The 17111-nt window shown below is 39.4% G+C and overlaps 1 pseudogene; it reads right to left on the bottom strand.

The window, feature by feature from the left end:
- The window catches only part of LOC122749980, a 47503-nt pseudogene extending 34316 nt beyond the window's left edge, over positions 1 to 13187 (bottom strand).
- Positions 13188 to 17111: the final 3924 nt, after the last annotated feature.

Below are 17111 nucleotides of genomic sequence, written 5' to 3'. Positions count from 1 at the left end.
CATAATTTGATAATCTTTCCATGTTCTTCTTTATGTTACTGTGGTCATTAAAAGTATCATTCTCCTAGTTCTGCTTACTTTACTTAGTATCAATTCATAAAGTCCTTCTAAGTTTTCTTGAACTCTTTATGTTTGTCATTCCAGTCAATCAGTCAGTCAACAAGTATTTATTAAGGGTTTACTATATGCCAGGCACTGTGCTAAGAACTGAAAAATACAAAGAAAGGCAAAAAGCAATCCTTGCCCTAATATATACATATGTATGTGTGTGTGTTTATGTATATGTATGTATGAGTTTCTTAAAGATTTTGGGGTGTTAGAGTTTTATTTGAAAAATTAACTTTAAATATTTTCCCTAATCTGTTCATTTTCTTTTAATAGATTTCTTAAATAAAAGGACTTTTAAAAATAGCAGCTTTTCTCTTCCCATCCATCCCCAGTGTATTTGTATCTGTTTATAGATTATTAATCCCTTTGGCAGGAAAGAGTGAGTCAAGTAAACTTAAGGTTAAAATGTTAGAAGCAGTCGCTAATTGGATATGAAAGTTTGTAGTACAGAAATGGGGGAAAGGGAGTAAATTTCATTTACAAAATTTTAATTTATACAACTTTTCCAACGTATACCTGTTTTGTAAAGTGAGGTTCACCTGCTGTCACCTACATTCAGTAGACAAGTGTTTTCCAAACTGCATTCCAAGAAACCATGATATAAATAGGGGTTTCCAAGAGAAAATGCTAATTGTAGTGATTTTATTTTTCCCTCTGCAAAGCTAAATATGAAAATGCATGTATAATACAACCACTTAGCATGTGTAGAATTTTTCCCTCTATGAATATTTTGCTTCAAAATATCTCAAATTCTTTTATATTACCATGTATACCAACATTTAAGATTTCTATCAACATATTTGGAATCCCAAAGTGCCCTATGGTCAAGTTAGTTTGAAAGTCATTATATTAGAATATTTTGAAAGTACATTTAGTACAATACAAGAAGGATTACTTCTGTAGATATATCCTTTTCTCATTAAACTGGGTTTCCATGAAATTCTTGCTTTGTCTAGACTTCTCAGAATTCTTGTTTTTTTTTTCTTTTTTTTGTGAGGCAATTGGGGTTAAGTGACTTGCCCAGGTTCACACAGCTAGTAAGTGTCAAGTGTCCGAGGCCAGATTTGAACTCAGGTCTGCCTGAATCCAGGGCCGGCGCCTTATCCACTGCGCCACCTAGCTGTCCCCTTCTCAGAATTCTTAAGGTTGTTGTTGTTCGTCCTCCATATCTGAAGAGTATCAGTGATGCTATGATGGTGGGGTTGAGGTACAGTGTCCTAGACTGTGGTTGATCAGTCCAATAAAGCTCAGAAAGCTCTACTGAAGGATGTGCACAAACAATTCTTTCGAACATTTGGGATGGAGATGTCTATATTTGCACATTTCATGTTTCCTTTGTGCTACTGCAATTCCTCTTTGCCCACAAAGCACAGCACCTTCTTTGATGCAGGTATGCCATGCTGTGCAGTCCTGTGCCACTCTCTCCCACATCTCATAATTGATACTAAAGTTCTTCAGAGAGACGTTGAGAGTGTCCTTGTACTGCTTCCTCTGACCTCCGTGTGAGTGTTTGCCTTGTGTGAGTTCTCCATAAAATCATCTTTTAGGTAAAAGTCTGTTTGCCATTCAGGCTGTGCAGCCAGCACATTGGAGTTGTGTTCTTTGCAGTATAGTTGGAAGTCAACGGCAGAGAATTCTTAAGGTACAACTCAGATCAAAGAAATAATGAATATTTTGTCTATCCCTGCTCAGTATTCAGGAAGCCCTCCATGGAGTCTAGATTCAAGGTGTGGCTTCTCTAATATAATCTCCTGTTTTTCTGAAGTTGAATCACTGCTTTCAAACATGAGCCTCCTCTGGTATGTTTTCAGAAAAATAGAAACAAAAATGTAGGATCATTTACTTTGAGCTGGAAGCAACTTTGGAGGTCATCTAGTCTGAACTGCTCATGTTATACATGAGCAACTGAGGCTCAGATAGGCTAAGTCATGTGAGTACCAAGTAGCAGAGCCTAGATTTGATTTCATGTCTCCTACCTCCCAACTTATCACACATTCGAGCACAGAATGTCTTTCAATTCTTTATGTCAAAAGCAAATGCTATATTGAGACTGAAAAAAGAAGGGAAAGCTCCTTAGTTCAGGTCATTCTTTGTCTCAGAATGTCTTTATTAATAAACTTACTTAGTCTATACATGATTTGTTTCTTGGAAGCTTTTATTTTCTACTTTGAAAGATATTTTCTGCCTCATTTTCAGTTTTCAGGTTACCTATCCAACCGGTCAGTCTGATCAAATGCTTCTAAAATAAGTCGAGTTTTCTTTGAGTTGGGAGAGCTTGGGTTTCACCATTAAAAGATACAAGTCTGACATCTTCTGGATAGTATGTAAGTGTCACTCTTAACATACCACTTCCTTCACCCATTAGTCAGCCACCACAAAGACGTATTAGATACCTATGGAGGAAGCCAGGGGCTGGAGATGAATGAACAACTCACTGCTGGAAAAAAGAGGAATAATATTTACCATGTTAGGGCTGGAAGGCCTTCTTGCTTTTCTTTGAAGAAGATGCTCCATCTCCTGACTCATAATGTTTATAATGGCTATCTCCCATGCCAATAACTCTCTCCCTTCTCATCTTTACTTCCTGACTTGCCTGACTTCCTTCGTCTCAGGTAAAGCCCCATCTTCTACAAGATGCCTTTCCCAGTATTCCTTTATTGCCTTCCTTCCAAGACTACCACTAATTTATCCTGTCTATTATCCTGTGGTTCCAAGAAGCTATAGCATGTACAGCAGCCACAGTCTAGTAAAACTATCCAGGCAAACAGGCGAAACAAGGTTGAGGGTAGCCAAAAGGCCTCAAACTTGTCAGTGAGTTAGAGGGATATCTATTCCAAGTATGTGAACTTCCCTGAGCAGAATAGGCAGATGAGAACAATCTGTTCCAATGACCACAAAGATGGCTGAAGTAGGTGCTGTGGAGCACTTAGAGCTTGGTTAGACATCAAAGACCCCAAGGTCATCCTCTGCATCCCAATCTATTACCAATCATCCTGACTTTACTTGCCACTGGACTTCAACAACACTAGAAGAGAGAGTAAATCTGACTATTTTGTGTAACTGCCTCACTTAAATTCACTAGTCATGACATCACCTCATGATGTCATTGGTTCTCTTTGAAACCGAGGACAAACAACAGTTTGCATATTATCTCCCCTCTTAGAATGTGAGTTTCTTCTTCTTCTTCTTCTTCTTCTTCTTCTTCTTCTTCTTCTTCTTCTTCTTCTTCTTCTTCTTCTTTTTAGTGAGGCAATTGGGGTTAAGTGACTTGCCCAGGGTCACACAGCTAGTAAGTGTCAAGTGTCTGAGGCCAGATTTGAACTCAGGTCCTCCTGAATCCAGAGCCGGTGCTCTATCCACTGTGTTACCTAGCTGCCCCTGAATGTGAGTTTCTTAAGAGCAACGACTGTTTTTCTACTTTTCTCTGTATCCTCAGTGCTTAGCACAGTTGCTGGCACATAGCAAGCCCTTAATAAATGTTAGTTGACTAGTCCAGTCCCTTCCTTTTTTAAGTATTTTATTTTTTTCCAGTTACATATAAGGATAGTTTTCAACATGTGTTTTCACAGGATTTTTAGTTCCAATTTTTTTCTACCACCCTCCTTTCCCTCCCTCTTCCCCAAGATGGAAAGCAGTCTGATATAGATTGTATATGTACAATCACATTAAACATATTTCTATATTAGTTATCTTGTGAAAGAAGAGTCAGAGCACAAGGGAAAATCCTCAAAAAAGAAGGAAAAAATGGCCCCAAAGTAGAAACAGTATGGTTCAATCTGCATTCAGAATCCACAGTTCTTTTTTCTGGATGCTGAGAACACTCTCTATCATGAGTTCTTTGAAACTGCTTTGGATCATTGCACTGCCGAGAAGAGCCAAGTCTATCACCATTGTTCATCACACAATGTTGCTGTTACTGTGTACAATGTTCTCTTGGTTCTGCTCCTCTCAGTCAGCATCAGTCCATGTAAGTCCATCCAGGTTTCTCTGAACTCCTCCTGCTCATCATTTTTTTTTTGTGAGGCAATTGGGGTTAAGTGACTTGCCCAAGGTCACACAACTAGTAAGTGTCAAATGTCTGAGGTTGGATTTGAACTCAGGTCCTCCTGACTCCAGGGCCAGTGCTCTATCCACCATGCCACCTAGCTGCCCTGTGATCATCATTTCTTATAGCACAATAGTATTCCATTACATTCATATACCACAACTTGTTTAGCCATTCCCCTATTGATGGGCTTTCCCTTGATTTCCAATTCTTTGCCACCACAAAGAGAGCTGCTATAAATATTTTTTCCCTCTTCTATGATCTCTTTGGGATACAGACCTAGCACTGGGTCAAAGGGTATTAACAGTCCCATAGCCCTTTGGGCATAGTTCCAAATTGCTCTCCAGAATGGTTGGAACAGTTCACAGCTCCACCAACAATGCCTTAGTATTCCAATTTTTCTACAGCTCCGACATTTATTATTTTTTTCTTTTTTGTTATATTAGCCAATTTGATAGGTGTAAGGTGGTACCTCAGATTTAGAGAATTTAGTGATTTAGAGAATTTTTTCATATGCAATAGATAGCTTTGATTTCTTCATCAGAAAACTGCCTGTTAGGGGCAGCTAAGTGGTGCAGTGGATAGAGCACTGGCTCTGGATTCAGGAGGACCTGAGTTCAAATCCAGCCTCAGACACTTAACACTGACTAGCTATGTGACCCTGGGCAAGTCACTTAACCCCAATTGCCTCACCAAAAAAAAGAAAAAAAGGGAAAAAAAAAAGAAAACTTCCTGTTCATATCCTTTGACCATTTCCCAATTAGGTAATGACTTACATTCTTATAAATTTTATTTAGTTCCCTATATATTTTAGAAATGAGGCCTTTATCAGAAATACTGGCTGTAAAAATTATTTCCCAGTTTTCTGCCTCCCTTCTAATTTTGGCTGTGTTGCTTATGTTTGTACAAAACCTTTTTAGTTTAATGTAATCAAAATCATCAATTTTGCATTTCATAATATTCTCTATCTCTTGTTTGGACACCAGTCCCTTCCTTTTGAAGATGAAGAAGCTAAGGCCCAGATTTGTATGGAACCTTTTGACTTAGAGTGTTTCAAGTGAAGATTTTGTTTGTCTTGAGTGTAATTTCTTTTACTGAATTCTTAGGCAAGTCCTGATGTTTGATTTTATCAAGGACATGGCACTCAGTTTCCAGAGACTGTGCTTGCAGAGACCAAGCATTGATAGATTCTACCAAGCAGTAAAAGTTTTCTAATATAGTAGCCCTTTATGCACTCTCTGTCTGTGACCCAAGAGCAAGCCTCATTCAATTTTCAAGGCCCATCATCAGAGTTGACCACTTGATAATGATTTTTTTTTCAGGTACAGTAACACATAAAGACCAGGGCACTTAGGCATGGAGGTGTGATTTGTATCAATGGCTTATCCTCATGGTAAATTTCCTTGAGTATTTAAATATGTGTAGAACTTAGACACACATAATTTAAAAATAAGACCCAATATGCTGATACCATTTTAATAAAAGCACGTTATTTTTCACTTTCTTTCATGACTTTTCTTTTATTAGTTTTCTTATACAAAATGACTAATATGGTCATGTACATGTACATGTATACATATCATTTACATATACATGTATACATACACATACATATACATACACATGTATAGCCTATATCTGGTTGCTTACTGCCTTGGGGAGGGGGGAGGGGAGGGAGGGAAGGAGAGAGAGAATTTGGAACTCAAAACTTTAAATAAAAATGTTTATTATAAAAAATATTTAAACAGGAAAGAGCTATATGCATACTATATATAACAATCTCTTTTTGGCTTTTTGTTTTTGTTTTGTTTTTTTTGCAGGGCAATGAGGGTTAAGTGACTTGCCCAGGGTCACACAGCTAGTAAGTGTGTCAAGTGTCTGAGGCAGGATTTGAACTCAGGTCCTCCTGAATCAGGGCCTGTGCTTTATCCACTGTGCCACCTAGCTGCTCCCCTCTGTTTGGCTTTTAAAACCCTTTCCTATCTTTCTGGCTTTCTTATCTTTAATTCTATTTCACTTTAGGATTTCATGTCACTGGTCTTGGTGATCCTCTCCAATGATACTCCATCTCTTAATTCTTTGCCTTTTTTCTGGCTGTCCCTTATACCTGAAGTGTTTTCTCTTCTTACCTCTGCTTCTTGGCTTCCTGGGTTTCCTCTTAGTCTCTGATATAGTTCCCACCTTCTACAAGAAGCCTTTTCTATCTCTTCCCCCTTTCTCAATACCTTGCCTCTGAGATTACCTCCTATTTATACTGAATATAGCTTGTAGTTACATGGTTATTTGCACACGTTTCCTCCAGTTTGAGGACAGGGACTTTTTTTCCTGTATGCCTAGAACTTAGCATAAAGCCTAACATATAATTGGTGTGTAATAAATGCTCATTGACTGATATAAAAAATAGCATATCATCAGATAGTCAGGAGAGAACTGAGTTTGAATAAGTGGTCAGTACTCTCTTCACTGAAGCATTTCCCACAAGAGTCTTATTTGTATATGATCATAGGCAGATCTATGGATTTAAGCAATCCTGACTTGTAGAAGGCAGATTTACAAAACCATGTAAATTATTTACAAGAGGATTATTCCCTTGTGAAAGTTTCCTTATAACAAGCTCCCTTGATGCATTTAGAGGATGACCCCATTGATAATAATCTGTTTCACACACAGCTTTCCAGGAGAATATGTTTCTCTTTTGTACAGTGAATGTAGTGAATGAGGGACAATAGTGAGGGAATTAGGACAGCAAGTGGCTAATTGTGGGAATTGAGTGAACCACACTGACTCCATCTTGTGACTCAGTTTTGGAGCTATCTTAGTTTCTATTCAATTATGGGTCTAGTTCAATTTCTGTCTTGTGAGAAAACTTTTTTTCAACTGTCAGAACTGGGAGAAAATCTTATTGCATTGTTTGAACCTAGTCCTAGAAACTGGACCACCTCTCCCTGCTGCTTAGAGACCCTTAACCAAAGACCTTGGTTATGTTCACCAGAAACTCAGACACATCCAAAAATTGGTACAAGGAGTTTTATTATAATTGTATTATCTCAAGCAACCCATATGTCTTATCTGAAAACTGACCCCATAGTGATTGTGAGAAACAGATACAGACCACCTTCTCAAAATAAGTTCTTTCAGAGGCAACTTTGGTTTGACAAAAGCCTTTATTGAATTCTCATGAGAATGGACACCCACAGTAAAACCAATCAGTGAGTGTGGGTGCTAAGGGTGTGCAGCTCATATTTCTTCTTTTTTTTTTTTTAAGTGAGGCAGTTGGGGTTAAGTGACTTGCCCAGGGTCACACAGCTAGTAAGTGTCAAGTGTCTGAGGCTGGATTTGAACTCAGGTACTCTTGACTCCAGAGCCAGTGCTCTATCCACTGTACCACCTAGCTGTCCCCCATATTTATTCTAAGCTCTTTCTCAGTAAGTCCCTCTGCTGAGTCACTATAGGTTTCTAGGCTCAGGTTCACAATCTTCCTGGAAGAGTTCTAACTAAATTCTCCTTGATATGTTACCCCTCCCATCCACATACACCTTCAGGAAAACCATGATCAAAAATGTGTGGAGATTTTAGGCATGGGAAGAGAAGTTAATATTAATAAGTCTATTAAGCAAGTGCAGTAGTGACTAGAGTTGAACTCTTACCTACTTTTACTAGAGTACTGGCAAGAGTGAGTTCAAACTAGTTTTTAATCAGTTCTCCCTCTAACACTGAAAAACTTACTTTTCTCAAATTCTTGAGTTGACCTAGTTTACTAAGACAATATTGCCTTGCTGTTCCTTATATGGGCTGCTTTTCCCTTACTGAAGAAAAGTCCACTACTTTAACAGTTTGCTACTGCATCTCACAGTGATCGTTTCCATGTTCCTTTGGTTGTTTACAGATCTGTGAGGAATGGGATGCCTCCTTTTCTGAATTCAGAGATTTGCACTTGTTCATTCTCTACCCCCACCCCACAACTTGGAAAGCCCCATATCCTTCATCCAATTAGAAGTTAGATTACCTGATGCTGTATTGTTTCCTTTTCATTAATTGGCCTTATTTGATTAATTTTGTAATATATAAAAATGTATCTCCCACTGTATCCAGGGTCCAGGTTTGGGCTGAGGAGGTCTTGTCCCACTTCATTAGGCAATTGGCACGCATTGCTTAGTAGATCAATATGCTTGGAAGATCTAACCTTCAGTCATTTCATCTTTCACCTGCCATAATAGTCAATGGCATCTAATGACTTGTTCAGTCACTTTTAGTTGTTTAGTGTCTGACTTGTCATGACCCCATTTGGGGGTTTGGGGGCAAAGATATTGGAGTGGTTTGCCATTTCCTTCTCCAGCTCATTTTATAGATGAGGAAATGGAGGTAAAAAGGGTTAAGTGACTTGTCCAAGGTCACATAGCTAGTGTCTGAGACTAGATTTGAACTCAGGTCTTCCTGACTCCAAGACCAGTGTTCTATCCACTGTGCCAGCTAGCCATCTAATCTAATGGCTTTGAACTTTGGAACAGTCAGTCTGAGATACAACCTCAAAGCCTCTTTGGGAAAACTCTCCCTGGCAGGGTCACCTAGCTAGCCTTTGCTGCCAACTCCATAGAGGCTGATGATTTTTATACAAACTCCTTGACCAGGACTGAGTTGAGGGTATTTTTAAAAGGTAGCAATGTTCCTGCTGTCTAGGTCACACAGGCCTAGGACCACAGCTTAGGGAACACCAGCATATAGGCCAAGTAGTGTTTGCCAGTGTTGGATTCGGATACATCTGATTTGTAGTTCTGGCCATTACCTGTTCTCTACAATCCCTGTCCCCTCCTCCTTTCAACCGCTTCATCCATTTCTGTTCTCTGCTACTCATTCTAGCCACTCCTTCCCTGACTCTTTTCTTGTTCATGTTCTAAATAGGGGGTGGGGTGGCATTGGTGGTGTAGTGTTGAGTCAAAAGACCACTGGACCTGGGATCCCATCCTGATTTTGCTCCTAAATATCTGTGTGTGTTTTGGGTTCTAGTTTCCTCATTTACAAAATGAGAGGGTTGTACTAGACCAGGGATTCTAAAACTGGGATCCACAAGGGACCCCAAGGGATGCATGGATAGATTTCAGGAAATCTCTGAACTTGGATGGGGGAAAAAAAACATCCTTATGTTCATTAGCTTCTCACTGAAGTTTGGCATATCCTTCAATTATATAAAAACGATTCAGAGAAGGGGTCCATAGCTTTATGAGAATGTCTAAGATGTTCATGACTCAGAAAATGTAAGAACTCCTGAACTAGAGGGTCTCGATGATTCCTTCCAGATATAAGAAGAATTTATGAATCTAAGAGTCTGGCCTTCCCTCACCATGTCTCTTTCTTTCAGCTACCTTGCTTATTGTATACCCTGACTTCTCACCTCCTACACATTGACATATAAAAGTCTAACCCCTTCACCCCAATTTAAACCCTTTTCTACTTCCTTCATGGACAGTTAGTGATCATTTACCATCCTCTTCATGATGATATTTTCATAAATAAACACTCTTGCCATAACAAAATATTCATCTTTAAGTTTTTTCTTGATTTTGTATGACCTATATTTGTGAGTGTATCCCTTCCCTTCTCCTACTGAATTATCCTTTATACCAAAAGATCTTTACAAAGAAAAAAGTTGTCCAGTAAAACTAACCAATATATTAACTGAATCTGACAGTATGCACAATATTCAGCACCCATAACCACTTACCTCTATGATGTTTAAAATCTAAATTGTGGTCGCCTTAAATTAGAAGCTTTAGCACCAGTCCTTGGGCATTAAACATTTATTAAAGCATACAGATATTCCCATGGAGTTCAGAAAGTTAAGAAAAAAGCCTATTTAGCCTAGAGTTTCAGCCTGGTCTGGTTCTTCCTCAAGTCCTCTGCCACAAGCCTGCTTCAATCACGAACTCTCTCCAGCAAACTCATTGTGGAAGCTTTTTATAGGTCTGGAACAGAGGCGGTCCTTACACACTGCTTCAAGCTGATTGGTTGGCATCATCCAAATCCATTGGTTCTGACGGTGTTCTCAAGGTGTGATTACAATCCAGTTAACTTGAAGTAGGCTAATCAGCAGTTAATCACTCTCACTTGATCCAATCAGTCTAGTTTAATCTCCAGGTGGGTCTTTGAGTATCTGCTAAATCTCATTATTTCATCACACCTCTATAAAGAAGGGAAGGAGATGCATTTTCTCAACTCTTTTTTTTTTTCATGGTCAAGTTTGGTCATTATAATTACAGGGAGTTCCATTTCATTTTTGTTCTTGTTATTCTTTTCATTTACTTTATTGTAGTCATTATATTTTCCTGGTTCTGCTTTCTTCACTCTGAAGCAATTCCTATAACTCTTTACCTTCTTCATTTTCAGGTAAAATGACTGACCTCACCCTCTTCCCTATCACCATAGAGGGAAACACCATTCTCCCCGGCCTTCAGGCTTATAACCTAGTAGTCATCCTGACTCCTCACGCTCTCTCTCACTGCCCCCCCCCATAACTGTTCTGTTATCAAAGCCTGCCAATTTCCCCTTTGAAATATCCCTCCATGGCAGCTAGGTGGCGCAGTGGATAAAGCACTAGCCCTGGATTCGGGAGGACCTGAGTTCAAAGCTGGCCTCAGACACTTGACACTTACTAGCTGTGTGACCCTGGGCAAGTCACTTAATCCTCATTGCCCCACCAAAAAAAAAGAAAAGAAAAAAGAAATATCCCTCTAATATGCCACCTTTTCTCTCCTGATACTGCCACCACAATGGAGTAGGTCTTCATCACCTCATGCCTGGGCTATTGCAATATCCTGCTGGTGGATCAGCCTGCTTCAAGTCTCTCCCCACTCTAATCCATATTCTATTTAGCTACCTAAGTGATTTTCCTCAAGTGCTGGTCCCACCATGCTACCCCCCTGCTTAATAAACTCCTGTGGCCCCCTATCACCTACAGTGTCAAATACAAAATTCTCTGTTTGGCATTCAAAGCCTTTCATAACCTGGCCCACTCCCACCTTTCCAGTCTTCTTATATTTTACTCCCCTCCTTGTACTCTTTGATCCGTGACACTGACCTCCTTGTTGTTCTCTGAATAAGACATTCCATTTATTGGCTCTAGGCATTTTCTCTGGCTCTCTCCCATGCCTGGAATGGTCTCCCTCTTCAAATCTTCCTCCTCCTGGTTTTCTTTAAATCTCAACTAAAATCTTATCTTTTAAAGGTAGCTTTTCCCACCCCTCTTAATTCTAGTGCCTTCCCTAGGTTATTTCCTATTTCTCTTGTATGTAGTTTATTTGTATATGGTTTTTTGTTTGTGGTTGTCCCCTTAAATTGTGAGGTGCTTGATGGTAGGGGCTAACTTTTGCCTCTGTGTATCCTTAGTGCTCAGCATAGTGTCTGGCACATTGTATGTACTTAATAAATGTTGGTTGATTTACTGATTGTTGAAGGTAGTAAGTGGCAGAGCTGATACCTGACTCTTTATTCTTCTGACTAAAAGCCAGTAGGCAATTAGGTGACTCTGTGGGTAGAGCACTGGGTTTAGAGTTAGGAAGAACTGATTTCAAATCCCCTCTAAGATACTATCTGTGTCACCCTGGCCAAGTCACTTAACCTCTGGCTACCTCAGTTTCCTTAATTGTAAAATAGGAATAATAATAGCACTTACCTCCCAGGGTTGTTGTGAGGATCAAACGAGATATCTTTAAAGTATTTAGCACAGTGTCTGGCACATAGTAGGTGATTAATAAATGCTTGTTGCCTTCCTTACATTGCTCTTTCCACTCTATCATGTTGCCTTACTATTCAAGTCACTTTAATTCATTCCAGTTCAATTTAACAAGTTTTTATTGAGCTCCCCTTTTGTTTAGTATAGCAGATCTTGTTTTATATTCTGAGATTGGCTGTCACAAAAAAGACATAATGTTGTTTATGCATACTTGCTGGGTTTCTTTCAATAAAATATTGGTCTGAATAGTAAATTTGTATCTGTTATTTAAAGACTCTCAAGGAAACAGAGGCTGAGAGAGGACAATGGAATGTACAAGAATAGAAAAGTGGGCCCTTATCACCCACATGTTGACCTGATGTTCCCTAACATTTTCTTTCCCTTCTGATCCAAGAGCCCTGAATAATGGATCAAAATGTCATTTCTTAATTGCCTTTTAAGATGGGTGTGTGAGAAAAAAAGTGGTTAAAAGTAATTAAGAAAATCTGGAAATTTTGGCTCTGTTTCTATTATTATACAGGCACACCCTGCCTAACATCATTAAGTGGTTCAGCAAAAGCCTGATTTTGGGTGAAAGAACATCACAGGGGATGGTTAATTCCAATGGAATAGTAAACAGACATGCTTAGGGGAAAAATCAGGCTTGAATGCCAATTTGGATTGTCATTGATTTTTATCTGAGGTGATAGGTTTAAAGACATTAAAGTATGTTTTTATTATATAACTATGGATTTTAGTTATAAAGCAAGGAAAGTCAGTGATTGGGAGCTGGGCAAAGTTACATTGCTATGTCTATACTTTCACTATATTGGATTTTTATTTATTTATTTTTTTCGAGGCAGTGAAGGTTAAGTGACTTGTCCAGGGTCACACAGCTAGTAAGTGTCAAGTGTCTGAGGCTGGATTTGAACTTAGGTCCTCCTGAATCCAAGGCCAGTGTTTTATCCACTGCGCCACCTAGCTGCCCCCCACTATATTGTTTTTAAATATATATGAATATATATGTATATGAATATTTTTGCTATTAGAGAGAGCAAAGCAGACTTATTTTCTAATCCGAATTTATCTTGAACTCTATCTCAAATAAAGCAACAGTACAGATATTGCTCCTATCACTTCTGGCTATAAGGATAGAAATGATCATCTTTGCGGTAATGTCAGATTGACAAAGGTCCTGGCCTCTGCTGCCAGCATGCTCAGAGAGGAAAGGGAATTGGCCTTGGAAGGATGTATCGGCATCCAGCAGCCAGCTGTGTCTGTGGACATTGCGGACAATTTGTCACCAGCCAGCTGTCTTGTGATGTTCATGTTCCCCAGACCTTTGAAATGCCTGCAATGAAGATGTGGATGGACAATTTGTGATCATGGGAACATGCATGAGCATCACAAGGTGGGTACATAGGCTGGTATAGGAGGAAAGGAAGCTGAGTAACCCCAGATCACTGTGGCTGCACTAACTGGGTTTCACTGGAGATTCCTTCACATTCCCTTTGCTCTCCTACTTAAAGACATACTCTATATCTACAGAAGGATGGGGGCTGGTCTAAAACGACAGGCTACTAATGGTGGCTTCTCCTTACCTTAAGCGAGCAGGTCTATGCTAGCGGCACAAGTACATTCCCAATGCAATAGGTACACTTGCTCTTGCCCCTGCTACCATGGAGTCACATCTGTTGATTTCCCTCCCACTGCTCCTTCTCTTTGGCTAATGATTTTAGCATGAAATAGAGTAAACCTCGTTCATGGACTCAATTATGCCCATGCACAATTTGGCCATGTAAAAATGCAGATGGTCCTGATACAGGGGTGGGGGTACAGAATGATTATTGAATTGGGAGACAGGAGACCTGGGATTTAGTCTGAACTTTGTCACTTACTATCTGAATGACTTTGGACCAGTGAGTCATTGGGACTCACAGGATCTTAACTTTAGAACTAGAAGAGACGTCAGAGACCATCCACTCCAACCCCTCATTTTTTACATGAGAAAGTTGAAGACTAGGGAGCTTAAGCAACTTACTGAAATGCCCACAAATAGGACACTTGAGAGAATGGGTTGGAACAGAGATCCTCTGACTTCAGTGCATTTCCACTGTACCTTGCTGGTTTTCACTTCAATTTCTCCATGTATAAAAATCCTGGTAGGTGGGATGGTGTTATGTGTTGATCCTAGGGTCCCTTCCAGCTGTAGCATTCTTTGTGTTTTGTTTTTGTTTTTGTTTTTTTTAGTGAGGCAATTGGGGTTAAGTGACTTGCCCAGGGTCACACAGCTAGTAAGTGTTAAGTGTCTGAGGCCGGATTTGAACTCAGGTCCTCCCGAATCCAGGGCTAGTGCTCTATCCACTGCGCCACCTAGCTGCCCCTGTAGCATTCTTTGAATGGATGTTGTTTGGAATCCTTCTTCCCTTTCTTTAAGCAAAACACCCACAACATTCGACTCTGAGGCACAGTAGGGCTTCTCCAGACCGTGATGCATATATTATACTGCATTTGCCTAGAAATGTAAATTAGATTGTATATAAATATAGAATACTTCTGAAGGGTATATAACAAGGTCCCAATATACAAGAATCTTTCCAGATTGGGGCTTGCAAACTACTAACAATAATGCTTGCAGCCCTAACCCACTGGATTGCCCTGCTTAGACCAGTCATTCTATGATTTGAGAGGCAGCATAGTATAGTGGATTAAGAGCTAGCTTCAAAGGTAGGAAGAGCTGGATTCAAGTCCTACCACTGGCACATTGGTTGTACAACTCTTTGCAAGACACTGAACCTCTCAGTGCCCCAGAAAATTCAATTCAATTCAGTAAACATTTATTAATTACCTACTATGTGCCAGGCACTTTGCTAAGCACTAAGGATATAATTTTTTTTTGGATGGGGCAATGAGGGTTAAGTGATTTGCCCAGGGTCACACAACTAGTAAGTGTCAAGTGTCTGAGGAAGGATTTGAACCTTAGGTTCTCCTGGATCCAGGGCCAGTGCTTTATCCACTGTGCAACCTAGCTGCCCCTAAGGATATAAATTTTCAAAAAGAAAGACAATCCATCGGTACTGCTGCTTACATTCCCAAAATTCAACGTAGTCCACTTGTTTTGCTATTCACTTGGGTGTTATCATGGGAATGTGAGGTGCAGGAAGTGGTTATAACCAAGAAAGCATGTGTTTGTGGCTTCATGTTGACCTTGGTGAAGAGAGTAGCTCTAGCTCACAATTTCTACCCTGAGGCTTTCAGCAGGCCTAGCCTCCTCACTCAAATACTGTTAGAAAAGAATATGAGGTCAGGTCACTGGGACCTTTTGTACATATGCTCAGTTTTGACTCAGAAGTGAATTGAAAAGCCTATTCTCACAAAGCAATAAGCAGATCAGAGCAAAGGAAGCGGGCGGGGAGGGGGGAGGGAGGAAAGGAATAAGCATTTATATTGTGTTCCAAGTACTGTGATAAGAATTTGTTTTACAGATATTATCTCATTTCATCCTAACAACAACTGTGAAACTTGGTGCCACTATTATCCCAATTTTACAGTTGAAGAAACAGAGACAAACTAAAGTTGAGTGACTTGCTCAGGATTATGCAGCTAGTAAGTATCTGAGGCTAGATTTGAACTCAGGTCTTCCTGATTCTAGGCTCAGAACTCTATCCATAGTACCATCAACTGCTTCTGATATCTGTACACACTCCAGAGTTCACATTGAGGATTGCATCAGGTCAAGGATATATTAGACATGTTCATAAAGGTTGGGATTTCATTGTCTAGACCTACATTATACATGAAATAGTAGAAGAAATGAAAGATTTAAAGCCAAAACAACCTAGGAAAAAATTCCAGCTGTATGTGACCTTGGCCAAGTTACTTAACCTCAGTTTGTTCATCTGTAAAATGAGATTAGATAACATCTGAGGTCCCTTCTAGGCCAATGGTGATCTTCTTTAAAAATGTAGCTTGGGGCAGCTAGGTGGCGCAGTTGGATAGAGCACAGGCCCTGGATTCAGGAGGACCTGAATTCAAATCCGACCTCAGACACTTAACACTTACTAGCTGTGTGACCCTAGGCAAGTCACTTAACCCCAATTGCCTCACCAAAAAAAAAAAATGTAGCTCAAGATTCTCCCTTAATCATCCCCCTTCCCTGCCAAATTACCTCTTAGATTCTAGGCAAGCTTGGGTCAACATAAATGAAATACTGTAACTCAGTTTCCACTCAAGTTCTTTTTTCATGAAAACCAAACTGAGTAGATTAATTTATGCTTCCAAGTAAAAGTTATTTAATTATTAGCATAGAAAAATAAATGACAAACTATTCATCTATTTATATATGCATACATATGTGTAAAATATGTATATGTGTGTATATGCACATGCATGTATGTATGAGTATGTGTATATATGCATATATATATATATAGGGGTCTCCTCTACATTCTCATAACAAACCACTTCTTTATTTGCTTATTTCAAGTCCAATCCCTACTCCTTTCCATTGCCACTTCTCATCATGGTGGAGGAATCTAGTAAATTATAAGAAGTTGTGTGGGCTAGAGGAGATAGTTGAATCACTCAAGAAGTACTATAGCAAACTTTGCTGCTTCTCCACAGCTCCAAATCAGAATGTATAGAGCTTCTCAGCATGTATTGTAGACAATCATAGGAACTGTTGAAAGGAAAATTCTTCATTTAGTCTTTCACCCTAATTAATGAGACAAAACTCAGGAAAAAAAAATTAAAAGGATTTTCTTATAAATACATCAAGGCAGCAATATAGTGACAGGCTGATCATTGAAGATCAGCCATGGCTTCAAGGTGGGTACAGCTTTTATAGGTAACTTTAAGACAATTCAGATAGATCTACTTAAGCAAAAGCAGTTGGGCCTTTGTATCTCATTTCTTCTTTAAGGTAGCAAGAATGTGACAATTTGCAGATAGGGCTATGTGACAAAGAGCAGGTAATACAAAAAGTTGCAGACTTAGTGTATCTTTCCCTACCAGAGCCTTCCCGAACACTGGTTGACAAGTAGGGCTGGGAACAATGGGTAACTGAATCAGAATAACTTTCTTTCTTTCTTTCTTTTTTTGTTTGTCCCTATATCTTTATCATTCATTTATTTATTTATTTTTATTTTTTTAGTGAGGCAATTGGGGTGCCCAGGGTCACACAGCTAGTAAGTGTTAAGTGTCTGAGGCCAGATTTGAACCCAGGTACTCCTGACTCCAGGGCCGGTGCTCTAT

This window comes from Dromiciops gliroides, chromosome 1 (genome assembly GCF_019393635.1).
Source record: "Dromiciops gliroides isolate mDroGli1 chromosome 1, mDroGli1.pri, whole genome shotgun sequence".
NCBI lineage: Eukaryota > Metazoa > Chordata > Mammalia > Microbiotheria > Microbiotheriidae > Dromiciops > Dromiciops gliroides.
This window is presented reverse-complemented; position numbering and strand designations above follow the sequence as displayed.